This window comes from Parasteatoda tepidariorum, chromosome 2 (assembly GCF_982258835.1).
Source record: "Parasteatoda tepidariorum strain Cologne lab strain chromosome 2, Ptep-v5.0, whole genome shotgun sequence".
Classification (NCBI taxonomy): domain Eukaryota; kingdom Metazoa; phylum Arthropoda; class Arachnida; order Araneae; family Theridiidae; genus Parasteatoda; species Parasteatoda tepidariorum.
This window is the reverse complement of record NC_141756.1, coordinates 81,663,503-81,679,717: the sequence shown is the minus strand read 5'-3', so window position 1 is coordinate 81,679,717 and position 16,215 is coordinate 81,663,503. Positions and strand designations below refer to the sequence as shown.

At 27.0% G+C, this 16,215-nt stretch overlaps 1 protein-coding gene across 2 annotated transcripts in view; it reads right to left on the bottom strand.

The window, feature by feature from the left end:
* The window catches only part of LOC107444247 (uncharacterized), a 175,039-nt gene that overhangs the window by 152,543 nt on the left and 6,281 nt on the right, over window positions 1-16,215 (bottom strand). The gene's annotated exons all lie outside the window — the stretch shown is intronic.

The following is a 16,215-nucleotide window of genomic DNA, read 5'->3' as shown; positions in this document are numbered from 1 at the left end:
GCACCAATTAAAATTCTTGCCGGGTAAATATTTATAGTATACTTCATAAAAATGTTAACAAAAATTTAATTTTATATGTAACTTCTAAATTCTTCTCAAAACTAAATTTTTAATATATTCTTAATATGGTCACAAATTATAGTTAAAAAAATTGAAAACTATTTCGTTAGAATATTTCGTTCCTTTAAAATTGAATAATATTGTTAAATTTTATGTAATTGTAAATAGATTTTAAAATTGTAAAAACATTTTCGCTTACTTCTATGTTTTGTGCTTATGCTGATTGCATTAGTTATTTTTTAATGCTTTCAAAATAGATAAAAAAAAAAGTAAATAACTAAAAAGTAAATATTACAAGTTTCAATACTCGTGATTTTACAGTATACCAAAAATATACTAATTTTCTACTCAAATATAAATTAACCGGACATTTGCGTGACAACTCTAAATAAAATGAAAATTGGAAGATAGAACAAATAAAAAGTTCAATAATATTTTCTTTTAAAATGCTGTGTTTCTAAAGGAGAAAGATTTATGTTAATGGGTTATTTTGCTAATAGTTTACTAGTTACTATCATGTAAAGTAGAATATATTTTAAATGACTTTGATTCTTTGTTTCAAAAATTTTGCAACATTGTATATAGTATTCTTATCTTATTATTGAAAATTTATTTTGCCAACTTTAACCAAAATTGATTCATTTTTAAAAAATTGTACGCTCTTAATTTTTAAAATGAATTCTATAGTCACAGAAAGGGTAAGATGTTTGTTAGTTGCTATTTATGATGTTCTACCAGTTTCCAATATGTGTAACCGAATATATTTTTGAGTTGCTGCAAAACGAAAACTTTGTAATTTTTCTCTGGGTATAAAAATTTTATTATAAAACTTTTTTTTTATTTAGTAGAAAAAAAAATGCATAGATAAAATGCTTCCACACTTTTATTTTAGAAATTCCCTGTTTTAATTTAAAACATTAATTATAATATCATATTATTATAAATAATTATAATTATTAATGATTATTATAAATATTTATAGTAATAATAATTCATTATGATTTTTAATTCAGAAAAGTATTTTATCTCAACTAGTTGTAAAGTAAAAAAAAAAATTTTTTTTTTTAAACGCGTGTCTGATGTTCCTGCGCATTCAGAGTTCGGATATTTTAAATGTATAAATATCCCGTAGCTTGCACTTTTACACTATGATATTTGTTAAAGTTTGTTTCCATGGATTTTGTACAAATAATCAGAGTATTTAATAGTTTTGTCTTTTTTGAACAGTTATAAGCAAAATTAAAATAGCTGAATAATAATACATTTGCCATTTTCAATAATAAAGAGAAAAACATGCTGGTAAAATTACTATACCGCATTGTAATAATATTTCGGGTAAAAATAATCCATAATTTTGCTAGATAAAACCAAACTGGACGGTATTTAAACCATTCATCTTGTAATTTTTCCGTTCATATATCTTAATGGTTTACTGTAAATTTTGATTTTCAAAATTATGGTTTTTAATACCCCAAATTTAATAAAAAATACAAAGCTAAAAATGAATTTTGTCCGAATAAATGGTTTGCATGCTATGCTCTAAGGCAGTGCTTCCCAAACTTATGAGTTTTGTGTACCCTTTCTAAATTTTTCGTAATGCTGTGTACCACTAATAAAATAATTAATGTATTTTTTACTGTAAAAAAAAATACACTAGAGTTAAAAATCACAACTGGCTGTTGACACCAATAATTATTAACTGGTAACTCTGCAAAACATAGCCAATAGAAAAATACGTAATCGTAAACTTTCATGGCTAGCTCTGTTCTTAAATAAAATTTCTTGAAATTTCGTTAGTTGCAAGATATTTCGCATAAGAGCGCGTACCCCCGCTAAACTGCTCTCTTACCCCTGGGGGTACGCGTTCCACACTTTGGGAAACACTACTCTAAGGCATTATGATAAAATTAGCAATTTTTCTCACATTTACTAAATTTTATCCCATATTATGAAACTATATATTTTATTGTTAACTTTACAGAATTCATTACCAGAACACTTAGGTAAAAATTACCGAGAGCTATTTGGTGTTCCCATAGAGTCAGAAACACTGTTAATTTTACCAAATTCTGGAAGTTTTGACCATACTCTCAGTGAACAGCTTTACTGATTTGGCATTATATTTAGAGTACTTTCAGAAACATTTTTATAACTGTTATATAAAATATTTGGAAATTTTATATTCGATTCATTCTAATTTTTATTAAAAAGCAAAACTTTTAAACAAAATATAATTAAAGTGTTTAAAAATATTTCTCTACCTTATATGCGCTTAAAAAATATTACTTTATCTTGAAAAAAATATTTTTTTCTTTAAATATAGTGATACATTGAATAACAGAATAATCATATGTAAACAATAAACAAACCTAAAATATTAACAATAAATTATCCATCAACAAGTAAAAAAATATTTCTGACTAAGTAATTTTAAAATAACAGAAAATATCCAACGGTCATGCGCGTACATATCCCATTTTGATTTGCATTTTTTTCCACTTATCAAACCAGTTTTTCTATGGCTATTAGATAAGGAAATGCTTTTTAAAAGATAAAAGCACCTCATAAATTGAAAAACAACCCATAAATTAAATGCACCTGAGAGCTTTAAACACTGGTTACACAAAGCCCAACAGCCGTAAAAATCAAGCCAAATAAAACTATCCTTCCCAAAAACAAATTATAAAACTAAAAGTCTCTACAGAGATTGATAGCGTTTATGAACAATAAAGTAACCAAAATAGCTAACATTGTATAATTTTTTTTAATCCAAATTTTTTTTTCCCCAACATATTCTTCTCACTTTCCAAATTACCTTTTTCTAAGGTAACTCCGAAGCATTTATCTACCAGGTGGCGCTTTCAGAGTATCTGTTAATTAAATGCTCAGCATACTGTCCCAATGTGTGTCCAGGAAGATCGGGGCCACATATATACGCAATGGAAATTCAAAGAGGCGTTAGTAATGCCACCCTCCCCGAGATAAGAATGGGCGTTGGAAATTGAGAAGATTAAGGCTAAAGTGCCTCGAGCATAATGAAAATCCTAACGACGGAAGAGGATTTAATTTTTAAAAGGAAGAGTTATCTGAAAGCGTGTGGGAGTTAGATTGGTTGGATTTGGTTGTGATTGAGTGGCATTGATGAGAGGCGCCCTTAAATTTAGGATTTAGGGCAATCAGTTTCGTAATTATTCGAGAAATTCATATTGGTTAATCATAGTGGATGCATGCGTTGTTTGAAAATTCTAGATATAATCATTTTAATTAATCACTTTGTTGATTGCTCATGTAATGAATAATAACTCAATGCAAGCGAACTGATGTAGACTGGGTATTGTTTATATTTATGCTACTTGTTCTCAAAAGCTTGCTTTGGGTGCTGAGAACCAGGATAAAGCTAATTGTAGTTATATTTGCAGCGTTGTTCTTTTAGTCAATTAAAATTTGTTTACTGCATTGTTCCGTTTAGAAGTTGCTTTTTTAAAACATTTTTTCTTGTTTACAAACTTGTTCTACTAAGCTGAGTCCTGAACTTAAGATACAGATTCTCGTTAACTAAAATGTTCTGTAAATCTCTGTTTTGTAAGTAAAAAAAATATTTTTGTTCACAAAATTGTTCTTCTGAGCTGCGTTCTGCATCTAAGAAATAGATTGTCGTTAGGTAAATTGTTCTGTACCTAAGAAATTTATTTTTGTTTAATAAATTGTTCTTTTGAGCTGCGTAATGTACTTAAGATACAGATTCTAGTTAACTAAATTGTTCTGTAAATCTTTGTTTTGTACCTGAAAAAAAAAATCTTGTTCACAAAATTTTTCTTCTGAGCTGCGTTCTGCTTCTCAGAAATAGATTGCCGTAAGAAGAAATTTATTATTGCTCAATAAATTGTTCTTTTGAGCTGCGTAATGTACTTAAGTTACAGATAGAGTTAGTTAAGTTTAGTCTCGTTAACTAAATTGTTCTGTAAATCTTCGTTTTGTACCTGAAAAAAATATTCTTGTTCGCTAAATTATTCTTCTGAGCTGTGTTCTGCTCCTAAAAATAGATTCTCATAAACGAAAATGTTTTGCAAGTCTGTGTTATGTACCAAAGAAATTTATTCCTGCTTACAAAATTGCTCTTCTGAGTTACGTTCTGCACCTAAGAAATAGATCTGCGTTAACTAAATTGTTCTTCTAAGCTGTATTTTTGTATGCACGGACCTTATTTTCGTTTACTTCTTTGTTCTTCTAATCTACAGTCTGCAGCAAAGAAACAAATTATCATTAACTAAATCATTCCTTTGAGCTGCGTTCCGCACCTGAGAAACATATTCTCATTAATTACATTGTTCTTCTAAGCAGTGTTCTTTTATTTGAGAAATATATTTTCATTTATGGAATTGTTCTTGTGAAGTGGTTCCCATACTCGAGATATCGTATTCATATTAACGCTATATTATTCTTCTAAGCAGTATTATGCACCAGTTAACTAGAATAATGAGAATAACATTCGCTCCGACTTTAATGCAGATTCCCTTCTTTAGCCCCGAAACAGTTTTAATAAACTTACAATATACAGATAACTAACACAATTTATAAAATGTTTTCCTTCATTATTCAAAGTGGGCTAAAATTATTGGTGTACTCAGTTTCATAATTAAATTTTGCAAAAGTGATATTCTGCTAAAATAATACAGCGGCTGTTGAATTTATAAAACAGTCGCTTGCGACTGAGAGTTTTAATATAGTGTAAGGATATTATTAACATAGTAAATGATATAGTTAACTCAATAAATGTGATATTTAATATTACAATTTAATTAGTTATTAAAGCGAGTAGTTTATATATATATATATATATATATATATATATATATATATATATATATATATATATATATATATATATATATATATATATATATATATATATATATATATATATATATATATATATATATATATATATATATATATATATATATATATATATATATATATATATATATATATATATATATATATATATATATATATATATATATATATATATATATATATATATATATATATATATATATACCTTTTTATCGTCGTGAACCGGTCGGTCAACGTTCGATAATTTTAACGCAACTCGCTGAGGGGGGGGGAATTGGTTATTTATAACTGAGGGTGATTTAATTTAATAATTTTAATAATTGTATTTGTCTAAACATGCTTAAAACATGCCTTCAAAACAAAATACAATCCCATGTGGAATATTTATGCGCGTGTAGGAAACATCTCTCAGATCCTGGTTTACCTGTTGTCCATGAAAAGGTCGTACAAACACAACAGAAATACACCACAGTAAATAAAAAGGAAATAATTTACTGTTCCTAGGGTGGCCAGGAACCATTTGATCCCAGTACTGGTACTGGTCCACGGAGATAGGGTTGGAGACCACTCTTATATATTATTAATATATAATGTTATTTAGTATATAGCCTGTATAGATTAAACTATTCAGAAGTATAAAAATAAGGTTTTAAGATTTTGTTTAAAGGGTGAACATTTATTTGGAATTTATTTATAATTTAAATAAAAATAAATGTCCAACTTTATTCGATTGTATAAAATTCTTTAACTCTCTCTTATACGAAATTTTTATACATAAATACAAAATTTTTATATAAGTACAAAATTTTTCAACGTCTGTTTTGCGAAATTTCCTCTTTATATCAAACATAATTTAATACTTTAGCGAACGTTTTATTAGATATATTTTCCTTCAAACAAAACAAAAATATATTCCAAATATTAAAATATCGGCATGCACCCCGAAATTCTCTAAAGACAGGGGAAAAAAAACTGGAGAGCTCCAGTACTACTGACAAAGTAGAGGGAAATATAAATTCTTTCCTCATCCGGGCATCGAATTTTCGAATAAAAAAGCTGGAGTTATTCTCCATATCTGATGATAAAAATACCTTCTAGCAACACGAAACCACGCTAGACTTCTTAGGTAGACGGATTTTCTTATAACAGAGCGTGAGGCATATTTTCTATCACTTCAGAATATTTATGTTTTTTAAATATTCGGTATTCTAAATCTACCTTTTGCCCCAAGCCTAATATTTTTTTATATATAAAAAACGAGAGGAATATCTGCAAATCCCCTCTGGACCATAAATATTTAAGGTCTTTCAAATAGTGAGTTGGTAAGACTACTTCAACGGATTTTTGATCTTTCAAAAATAGCGTATTCTTAACTTTGCCCTAAATTATATTTGGTTTGTATGGATTTTCCTCTCTGTACAAATGCATTTCGAAACTAGTATACTTTTTTATACATAAACATTTTTTGCTGATCTTTAGAAAACTACTCCACTATTAGAAATAAAACTCTCATTTTTGACGATTCAGCAATCCTTGAACATTTCGTTAATTTTGAAAATCACTTCGTCGCGATTTGTGATGAAACTTGAATTCTCAAAAATGTATACGAAAATGTTTCGTCAACTCAAAACCTCATCGTAGTGAATTGACAGCAGGTACAACAGAAAGTAAAGTGACAAAATAAGGCGACCTGGCTGTATTGTGGTCAAGGAGTTATCCAAGGAGTACCGGGAAGAGCCGGGGTTCGAATCCCGCTTCTGGCATGGGTGTAATTTATATCTCTCTTCTATCTGTCCTTGTGATACACTATGTAGTGGCCACAATAAAGTGATTATTGAAAAAGGTTATTATATATATTAGGTACATAGATATAGATATATTAGGTACATATATTATTAGATATATTAGGTACATAGGAGATTTTTAAGAGGAGGAATAGAATGACGAAATATCTCTTTAATTTTATTAAAATTCAGTACCTTGAAGAAGTGACTATAGTTATTTCGTCACTTTTACAGAATTTTCGATCGGAACATTCCTCAGGAAACGGCTTTGTCAAAAATGATTAAAGTTTCGTAAGTTTTGCCTATCCTATCTTTACATTTTATAACATGCAGATGAAATATGCTGAACTATGGCATGATTAAATTAGAGGAAAGACACGGAAAGTGGGCACTCTAATGCTCGGTGATAATTTGTTATGTACAATGTATAAAAAAAAGCTAATAACCTGGACAGCTTTTGATCTAATAATCTGATTCTTAATTATAAAAACTCAATCTTAATGACTCGTGTTCCTCATCTTAAATATGATAGTTAGTGCAGATGATATTTTAAGTTACAACATCAAACACAATGTAGTTGATCTGAAAAAGATGGTGTATCCAAACTACTGGTACTTTACATTCCAATTTGATCCGGACTATTTCGCAGAGTAGAATGCAAATCTTCTCAAAATATTTAGGTAGTCGGAATCTTGAAGATATCTTTCCTATATGTTCGTCAGGAGCAGTCAAAATTTTGACCCCTTTAATGTTAATTTCATTTTTTGTGTATCTACTATGCGTTGAGAACCTTTTAAGTGAATTGTTTATCCAAAGATAACTTCATGTAAAAAATAATTTTGAATGATTATTTATTATTTTTTCCTAATTTTTTTTAATTTAAATTGTCTTAGGAACTTTAAACTATAAGGCATACAAATTTTACATAAGTTCAACGTGTGTAATTTTAAATAACAAAATTTAAAATTTGAATGAAATCGAATGAATAGTTCCTCAAAAATCAAATTTTTAAATGTACGACTTTCGAAATTTGATAACTCAGAAACTTTTCGAGCGATTATTAAAGTAAAATATACATAAATTTGACGAATTGTGAAATAAATTTTAAAGAAAAATTTTTTTTTTAGCGTAGCAAAAAATAAAAAGTAGAAGAAAATAAAAGAAATGAAGCATTGAATTATCTCAATAGGTACTATATAACTTGAATATAAAACACAGATAAGCTTCATTAAATAAGCGGAAATTAACAATTGATGTTAAGAATTGTCAAATGAAATGTTACAAATACAAATTACTTGAACCAGATTTAACTAAATCACTTTATAGAGATTCAGTAACAGACCAATATTATTTTAATCAATCATATTGATGTTGCACTGCAATATGTAACTCACTCAAATGGTAAAAAATGTCTGCAAAAGCATACTGCTATTATTACTTTATTGCAGAATTTTAATTTCTACAGTTGTTTAACTATACAACACGTTGAAAAACATGAAAGCAATTTTGTGATACAAATCTAAACTAGTTTATAACCAGAAATTTCCCGTGCCGTAAAATTACAGAAAATTTTCCGATTTCTTACCCAAACATTTTCTAAACTATTCAAAACTTTTATGATGAGTTTATCCTATTGCAGATTATGCAATTCTTGAATTTAAAGTTATGTATTATGATATTTTCCGGTTCAAAACTAGTTTTTTTAACATTAAAAAATTGCTTTTAGGATTTTCAACGCTTTGCATGTTTACATAACTGCAGAGATTTAGATTCTGCAAAAAAGTTACAACAAGTGATTATCAGACACTTTGTTGCCGTTTCATTGAATTACACATTGCAGTGTTATTTAATATGACTGATCTATAGGGCGACTATGTATCTACAGGGCGACTTAAATCAAATTTTTGTTATTTATTTAAACCTACAAATGTTGCACTAAATTCCTTACACTGCAAAATTGCTTTTAGGATTTCCAACGTGCTGCAGGTTTACATAACTGCAGAGATTTAGATTCTGCAATAAAGTTACAATAGCAATATGCTGATTAGCAGACATTTTGTTGCCGTTTGATTGAATTACACATTGCAGTGTTATTTAATATGACTGATCTATAGGGCGACTATATATCTGTAGGGCGACTTAAATCAAATTTTGTTATTTATTTAAACCAACAAATTTTACATCAAATTCCTTACAATACAAAATTGCTTTTAGGATTTTCAACGCTTTGCAGGTTTACATAACTGCAGAGATTTAGATTCTGCAATAAAGTTAAAAATAGCAATATGCTGATTAGCAGACATTTTGTTGCCGTTTGATTGAATTACACATTGCAGTGTTATTTAATATGACTGATCTATAGGGCGACTAGTATATCTATAGGGAGACTTAAATCAAATTTTTGTTATTTATTTAAACTTGCAAATGTTCAAAATTATAAAATAAATTTTTTAATGTAAATAGAAACTAGTTCATAACTGGAAAATATGATAATCACATAAAATTTTACATTTAAGAATTGAATTATCTGCAATTAGGATAAACTCATGATAAAAATTGAGAAGAGTTTAGAAAATGTCTGGGTAAGAAACCGAAAAATTTCCGGCAAATTTAACGTCCCAAGAAATTTCCTTCCAAAATATTTTCTTCCTAGATCAAAAATAAATCACGTTTCTAAAACAGTTTTTTTGAAAATAATTTATGGGGAATGCGTCATTTGAAATGAAAACAAATGCTACAAAAACGTCACCCTTCCATTTGATTTTCATGTCTTTGAAACAATGTCTGGTCCGCTCTAAACCGTGATCTTTAACGGACAGAGGAAAGGGAGAAAAAAAAAACATTGTTTCAACTCGTTTCCAGAAAACTATTTTTCGAGAGGTGAATCATTAATCTTGCTTTGAAGAAAATGTTTAAAGTCATCAAAAAAGAATAAAAGGATGAGAAGAAAGCTATCTTTTATTGCATCCAGCCTTGCGGCAACGTACTTGTTTAAGTAGGGAACATTAAAAATGCATAGATTGCGTTAAAACTTTTGTTATGTTTTGAGAGATTTAATTTTGAAAAAATATATATATATTTAACTACTGTGTGATTTACAGTAATGAATTTTGGAGGAAAGCGTAGATGATGGGTAATTAGAAATTGATTAAGTTTCATTTATTTATTTATTTTACGTCTTTAGTAACGTCTACAGCACAGTTTGTCTTAAGTAAGAACTCCCCTAGCCATTCGTCTGGACCTGTGGAGGTATCGAGGTGAAACTATTTCAAGTAGGGGTGTGGGGTCGTTGCTTAGGAGAGGTTTTGGGTGGGGTCGGCGTGAGAAAGGGAATCTTTTTCTTCGGCCTACTGTGTTAGCTCTAGAGAAAAGAGAATCTACCCTCCCTGAAATGAGCTATTATTGCTTCCATAGCAGCAGCCGGGCCAGACTTTGAGGCTGGGGGAGTTCTTACCTAGACAAACTAACTGTAAGTATGTACTTTATTTACGTCACACTGGAGCTGCACAATGGGCTATTGGTGACGGTCTGGGAAATATCCCTAAGGAGGATCGGAAGGCATGCAATTTTGATCCTCTGCAGATGCTTTGGTAGCCTTACGACCTGCGAGCGAAGTCGAGCACTTTACGGTAGAATACGTTAACGAGGACCGATACCACACACCCTCGGTCCCTACGCAGGCTAGGCTGATCAAAGTGGTCACCCACTCGCTTAATGACCGCAGCCAGTGATGCTTAAATTCGGTGTTTTACTGGGAACCTTCTCTTTACGATCATTGCACTGCGGGGCGCTATAGGGCTTAAAAATCTGAAACTACGAAGTGTAGAAAATTCGCAGGAAGTACAACGGGATAAAGAAAAATAACATCTGATAATTAACTCGGAAATGAATAGCTGTTTAACTTTTAGTAAAAAAAAAGAATACAGGTCGCTCTAAAGATCACAACACAATCCTACTACATGCAATTAAGTTAAAATATCAAACGAAATCTAGTGTCTTTTGCACACAATGGAGTTAATTTCATTTAAAAGAATATTTAATAATCAATTTTTTACTATACATTAGATTTAATAAAGATCTAATAAATAATGAGAGTTAAGGTACAATTACGTTTACTATATTATACACACTACATTAATAGAAATGACAACTAACAATTCTTAAATAAAATCCTCGAAGACGTTTCTAAAAAGTAAACAATCTTTAGTTAATCTAGAATTAATCAGTAAGTTTTCTTCAAACAAAATGAGAAAAAGTCAACTACATAATTTTAAACGATAACTTAATTTAAAACACGTATTATATCTCATGTGATGTTTTTGTAGAAAAGAAAAAACTGACAATCCAGCTTTTAAACTTTCCCATAATCAAAGATGGAGTGATGATTAGTGTAAAAGAATCCAAATAATCAGTGTGATAATCATTACCTCACGTTCGTAATGTTGCAAAAGCAGCGGTAATCGTATTAGGAAAACGATTACATATTCATAAGATAATGATTTATCATAGGAAGAAAGATGATTTTTTTGTTCATTTTCATTATTTAATATGACAAACGTGCAGACGATTTTTGTCTTCGATAATAAAGTTTGACAAGCATATTTTGGCATCGACTATTTGTACTGGATTAGTATAAAATTGTTTAATGCATTTCTGAGTTATTAGAACCAAAATGATGTAAATATTAAAATTTTGGTTTTTAGTTTGTTATAATAAGACAAGTTAAATTGTGAATTAATTTTATGGAAAAAGAAATTGACTAGAGAAATAAAGTAAAAGAAATATTAAAATTTTGAATAATAATAAATTGTGTTCTATTTAAATAGTGTTATAATAATTGATAATTGTAAGCACCATTATAAAGCTTGTTATAATTTTTTTAAGAATTCATTATATGCTTTATATGAACATTTTCTATAATATATTGATTCACAACAATTTATATCCTTTTAAGTGTTTAAGTGAAATAATCGTTTTCTCAAAGAACTACAGTTTAAAGTTTAAAAAAATAAAACACGTTTTTACGTTTTTTTAATACAGCTTGTTTTTAAAGCAACTTAAAAGCTATACTTTTAATAAAACTGTTTTTTTTAAAGAATGTTTTTTAGAAAAACATAATATAAAGAAGCACTTGCTAAATAATGAATTATTTTATAGAAATATTTCGCAAATTGTAAAAAATGTTAATGCTCGTTTTAATTTATATCATACGAAATGTGGATAAATAAATATGCTCAAGTTGTGTATCAATTTCAATGAAAAATTATGTTTGATGTAGACAAATGACATTATTTTTCGTATTTAATTTGCTTTAAGGTTTTTTCAAGAAACTAAGCTACAAAACGAAAATTTAATTCTAATTTCGAACATTGAATTACATTAAGAAAAAAATTAGAAATAATTAACGTTAATAACGCTATAAAATAAGAAATAATTAACGTTAAGAAATAAATTTAATGCTCTCTAACTCGCAATTATTGTATAAAATATAACCCAAATTGGTCATAGTTTATGAAAAAATTTAAAAACGCACATAAAATCTTCTCTTTAAAAATCTTTTTTCTTAAATATACTATAGGTTCATTTCTTTGTTAAAACAGCGTTTATAAATTTACTGAAAATACGAATAATTTATTGCTCATTAAATTTTATTGATTACTACAAAATGTTAAAAAATAAAAAAAAACTATTTTTTAAAAAATTATAGCATAAAAATTTTTAAATTAACTTTCTTAATACAATACTTAACTAAAGTATTTTTTTAAAAAAAAATCACAGCATTCAACTTGTGTTCCTTTTTATTATTATCTTTAAACGAAACTAGGAAATAAGATACTTTTAGTTTTTAAATTGTTACAAAATGTAATTAATTTATTACAAACATGTATTTATTTACTTCTCTAATATTTATACTGTTTGTTGAACAAATTTTGGAAGCAAATTGAAATACATACGAATTCATAGCGTAGCTATACTAAAGTTTAAAATTGAGTAAATAATTTCCAACAAATAAATAAAAATTTTCTTACTGTTTTTTAAACAAAAGAATTTTTTTTTCATCAAACGCTTTAAAGATAAACGTATATTAAAATCTGGCATCTCTTACTTTTAAGTAAATAATAATGATATTTAGCACAATTGAATTAAATTTTTTTATAGAAATTAAACTCGAAGCACACTAAATTATTCTATAGTTGAAAGTTTTCAAATATGCACAGTAAAACTTTCAATTTACATAAGAGAATTCTAGAATGCCATTACCTTTATTAGAATTTAGATTTCTGATTTAAAATTCTATTTAATCGCATATCACCAAAATTTAAAAATGCAAATGAATCGCAAATCGCAATACTCATATATTTTAAAATGTAACGATTAATGTATTTTAGACTAAAACGATGTATTTAAACAGTCTTTTCCAGACAGTCATAACAATAGTCATAACAGAATGTCTGTTTTCGAAATGTAACATAATCGACATCAGGTTGTGAAGCATATCAACTCATTTAAAGTTCAGGAAATTACAACTTCAGTTTCAATGTTCGAATAAATAAAATGGTAATGGCTAGGCTAAATACAGCCAGAGATATTTTAGTGCTTTGGGATGTTAATCGGATGTTAATTTTGTCTTTTTTTTGTTTGGAGCATCATTTTAAGAAAACTATTGAAGACAATAAAGAAATGTAACACATGTTTATTTTAAACTATAAAACTCAAGGTTTGGGAACAAGTTATCAATTTTGAAAAAAATTGTTTTCCAATTTAAATAAAAGAAAAAGCAAAGATTTTTTTCTTATCCAAAAGAAAAAATTAAACCAACACAACTTTAAAATTCTATAAATGTTATCATAATTGTACTTGAAAACTATTATTCTAAATTAGATATGCTTAAAATTTTTTCGAATACAAGTGATAATATAAATTACAAATTACATCTTACGTTTGAAAGTTTTATATAAGGATCTTTAATTTATTGTTGCACACTAAAATTAAATAAAACAAAGTTTTAATAATTGTATTTCTAAGCTAAAATAAGAAAATGTGTAATTACTATTCACCATGCATACATCAACTAACGCAACCGATAGATTTACAACTCCTGTAAATAGCATTGGCGACAATACTACCATTAAGTCAAGGAACGGAGAATGAATTATTCATTCAAAAATTCTAAAGCAAAAGAGCCACCCAAAACCCGCAGAGTAACACCTTAAATATGGTGTAAAAACCATTATTTTTCAATAAGTAGTTGACAATATGGGTATTTCTAAACTCTAAGATTTATTAGTCCAAACTTAACGATCAGTTTAAAAGATTACTGACACAAACGACACGAAATTTTTGCAATTTTAACTGCAGTTTGGTTTTATTGCGTGTTATTGCGTGCAAATCAAATTTAAAATAGAAAGTAATAATTTCATAATTCTTAGTAAATATGTTAAAATAATCACATTTTATTATTATGAAACAAAATATACGAAGTTTTATTTCTTCAATTTCAATTTTTTTATTACAATTAACCTTTTATGATTGTCATATTTCCCAAGTTTAAGAAAATATTGAGATTTTTATTAAAACTTTAATATTTCTAGTAAATAATCTATCTGAAAGTAAAATATAGTGTATTGCATTGGAACATATTTTTTTTAGTCCAGGTTTCTTAAGAGTTGAATTACTTAATGATGCTCTAGTGTTTAAGTTTATTAGTGTAGTTTTTTTTTAAAAAAAAACTACCGCCAGTGAACTGGAGCTAATTTCCTGTAAAAAAAAATTATAGCTTTATAAGCATGTTTTACATTAAAATTATTTGTGATGTTTCTAATAATTTCCTTTCCCCTTTTTTTGGTGCACTATGCATATAAGGTTCATCTTTAAGCTAATACAGTTTTAAATTTTTTAACCTCTCACTATGTTTGTCCTTTCCAAGATATTTTATTGGAGTATAATTTGTTACTTCAATTGGACAACTGATGTTATTTTATTTTCAGGATATGTATTTATTAGATTATGGACATTATTTGATTTAAAAAGCATTTGTATATATGAGAAAAAGCTGTGTTGAATACTTAAAAACTAATAAAAAAATGTCCTTTTTTTATTCATAGGTGATTAAAAAAATCACAAAAAAAACAAGATAACAATATAGAATAAATCAATTGAAGAAATTTTTTTTTAAAATTTTAAGTAATGTTGTTTAACAACCAGTTAATCAAACTTCATTGTAAGTGAAACTAATTATTAAACTATTACAGACTATATAATTATTAAACTATGATTTAAAAATTAACAAGCTATGACTGTTATTAATTATTTATTTATTCAGATAGAAAGGAATCCTTTTTTTATATTTTCTTTTCCTATTTTTTGAAACTATATTAAAAGTATTTTGATTAAAAAAAACTTTATAAATAAAATAAATAATATGAACATTTAATCTATATTTTAATACTGTTAAATATTTAAATCAATTAAAGTTATTTTATAATCGTTGCACAACTCAATGCTAAAATTCACTTAATGTTAATGTTACTGTCAATGTGATAAAATGGTAAGTGTGAACAAGAAATTTTTATGATGCATAATAGCAAAATCTGTAATAAGTTGAATATTATGCAGTCGTATTTCTACTTGTTATGCAAGTTATTTTGCTTATTCCGAGCAATGTAATTTAATTTATTCTATTTATTTCAGCTAATTAACATTCAATGCAACCAAATGGTTGTTGCTCATAATAATCAGCTTCAGAATGATTATTTTTTACGAAAGATATATAAATTCACAACGTTGGACATTATGAATAACATTTTATCATATTAATCAGTTGTTTTGGCTATAAATAATAATAAGTTTGTATACATACTAACCAGAATTGACGCAGCAGTAACATGTACATAAAATTATAGTTAAAAATATAATGGAAGGTATTTAAAAATGTATGATTTAGATTAAAAAAAGTAAATTTTTGATAATATCCATGAAAATATAATTTTTCAGTTATTTTTAAAATGATTTTACGAGGATGCAACGAAATGCATTTAAAAGCTATTTATATGAATTTAAAATAAATAATTAATTATTTACAGTGATATATAAAGATATAGGATAATTAATCAACGTGATACAAACATGCAAAAAATCTGATCAGATTAAATATTACTTAGAAAAAAGTCTTTAGTTTTCTCAACTATAAAAATATAGAATAAAAGTCTGAGAATAATTAGTTTTAGACACATTTGATGAAATTTAAGAGTGAAAATATTCAGCTAAATGTAAGATAATAAAAGAATGATGGAAACATTTTAATTTCAGAAAAAAATGGACATAATTTTTATTTTACTTGGAAAAAGTTAAATATTAAATTAGAAGAACAGCATCCACAAAAAACATGCATATATTATAATGTTTTATTAATTTATTTATTTTGAAAGTATAAAATTTTATGATATTCAAATTTTACAACGTTTTAATTTTTTTTAAAAAAATAGTAAAGGTGAAATTATTAAATTGGATTAAT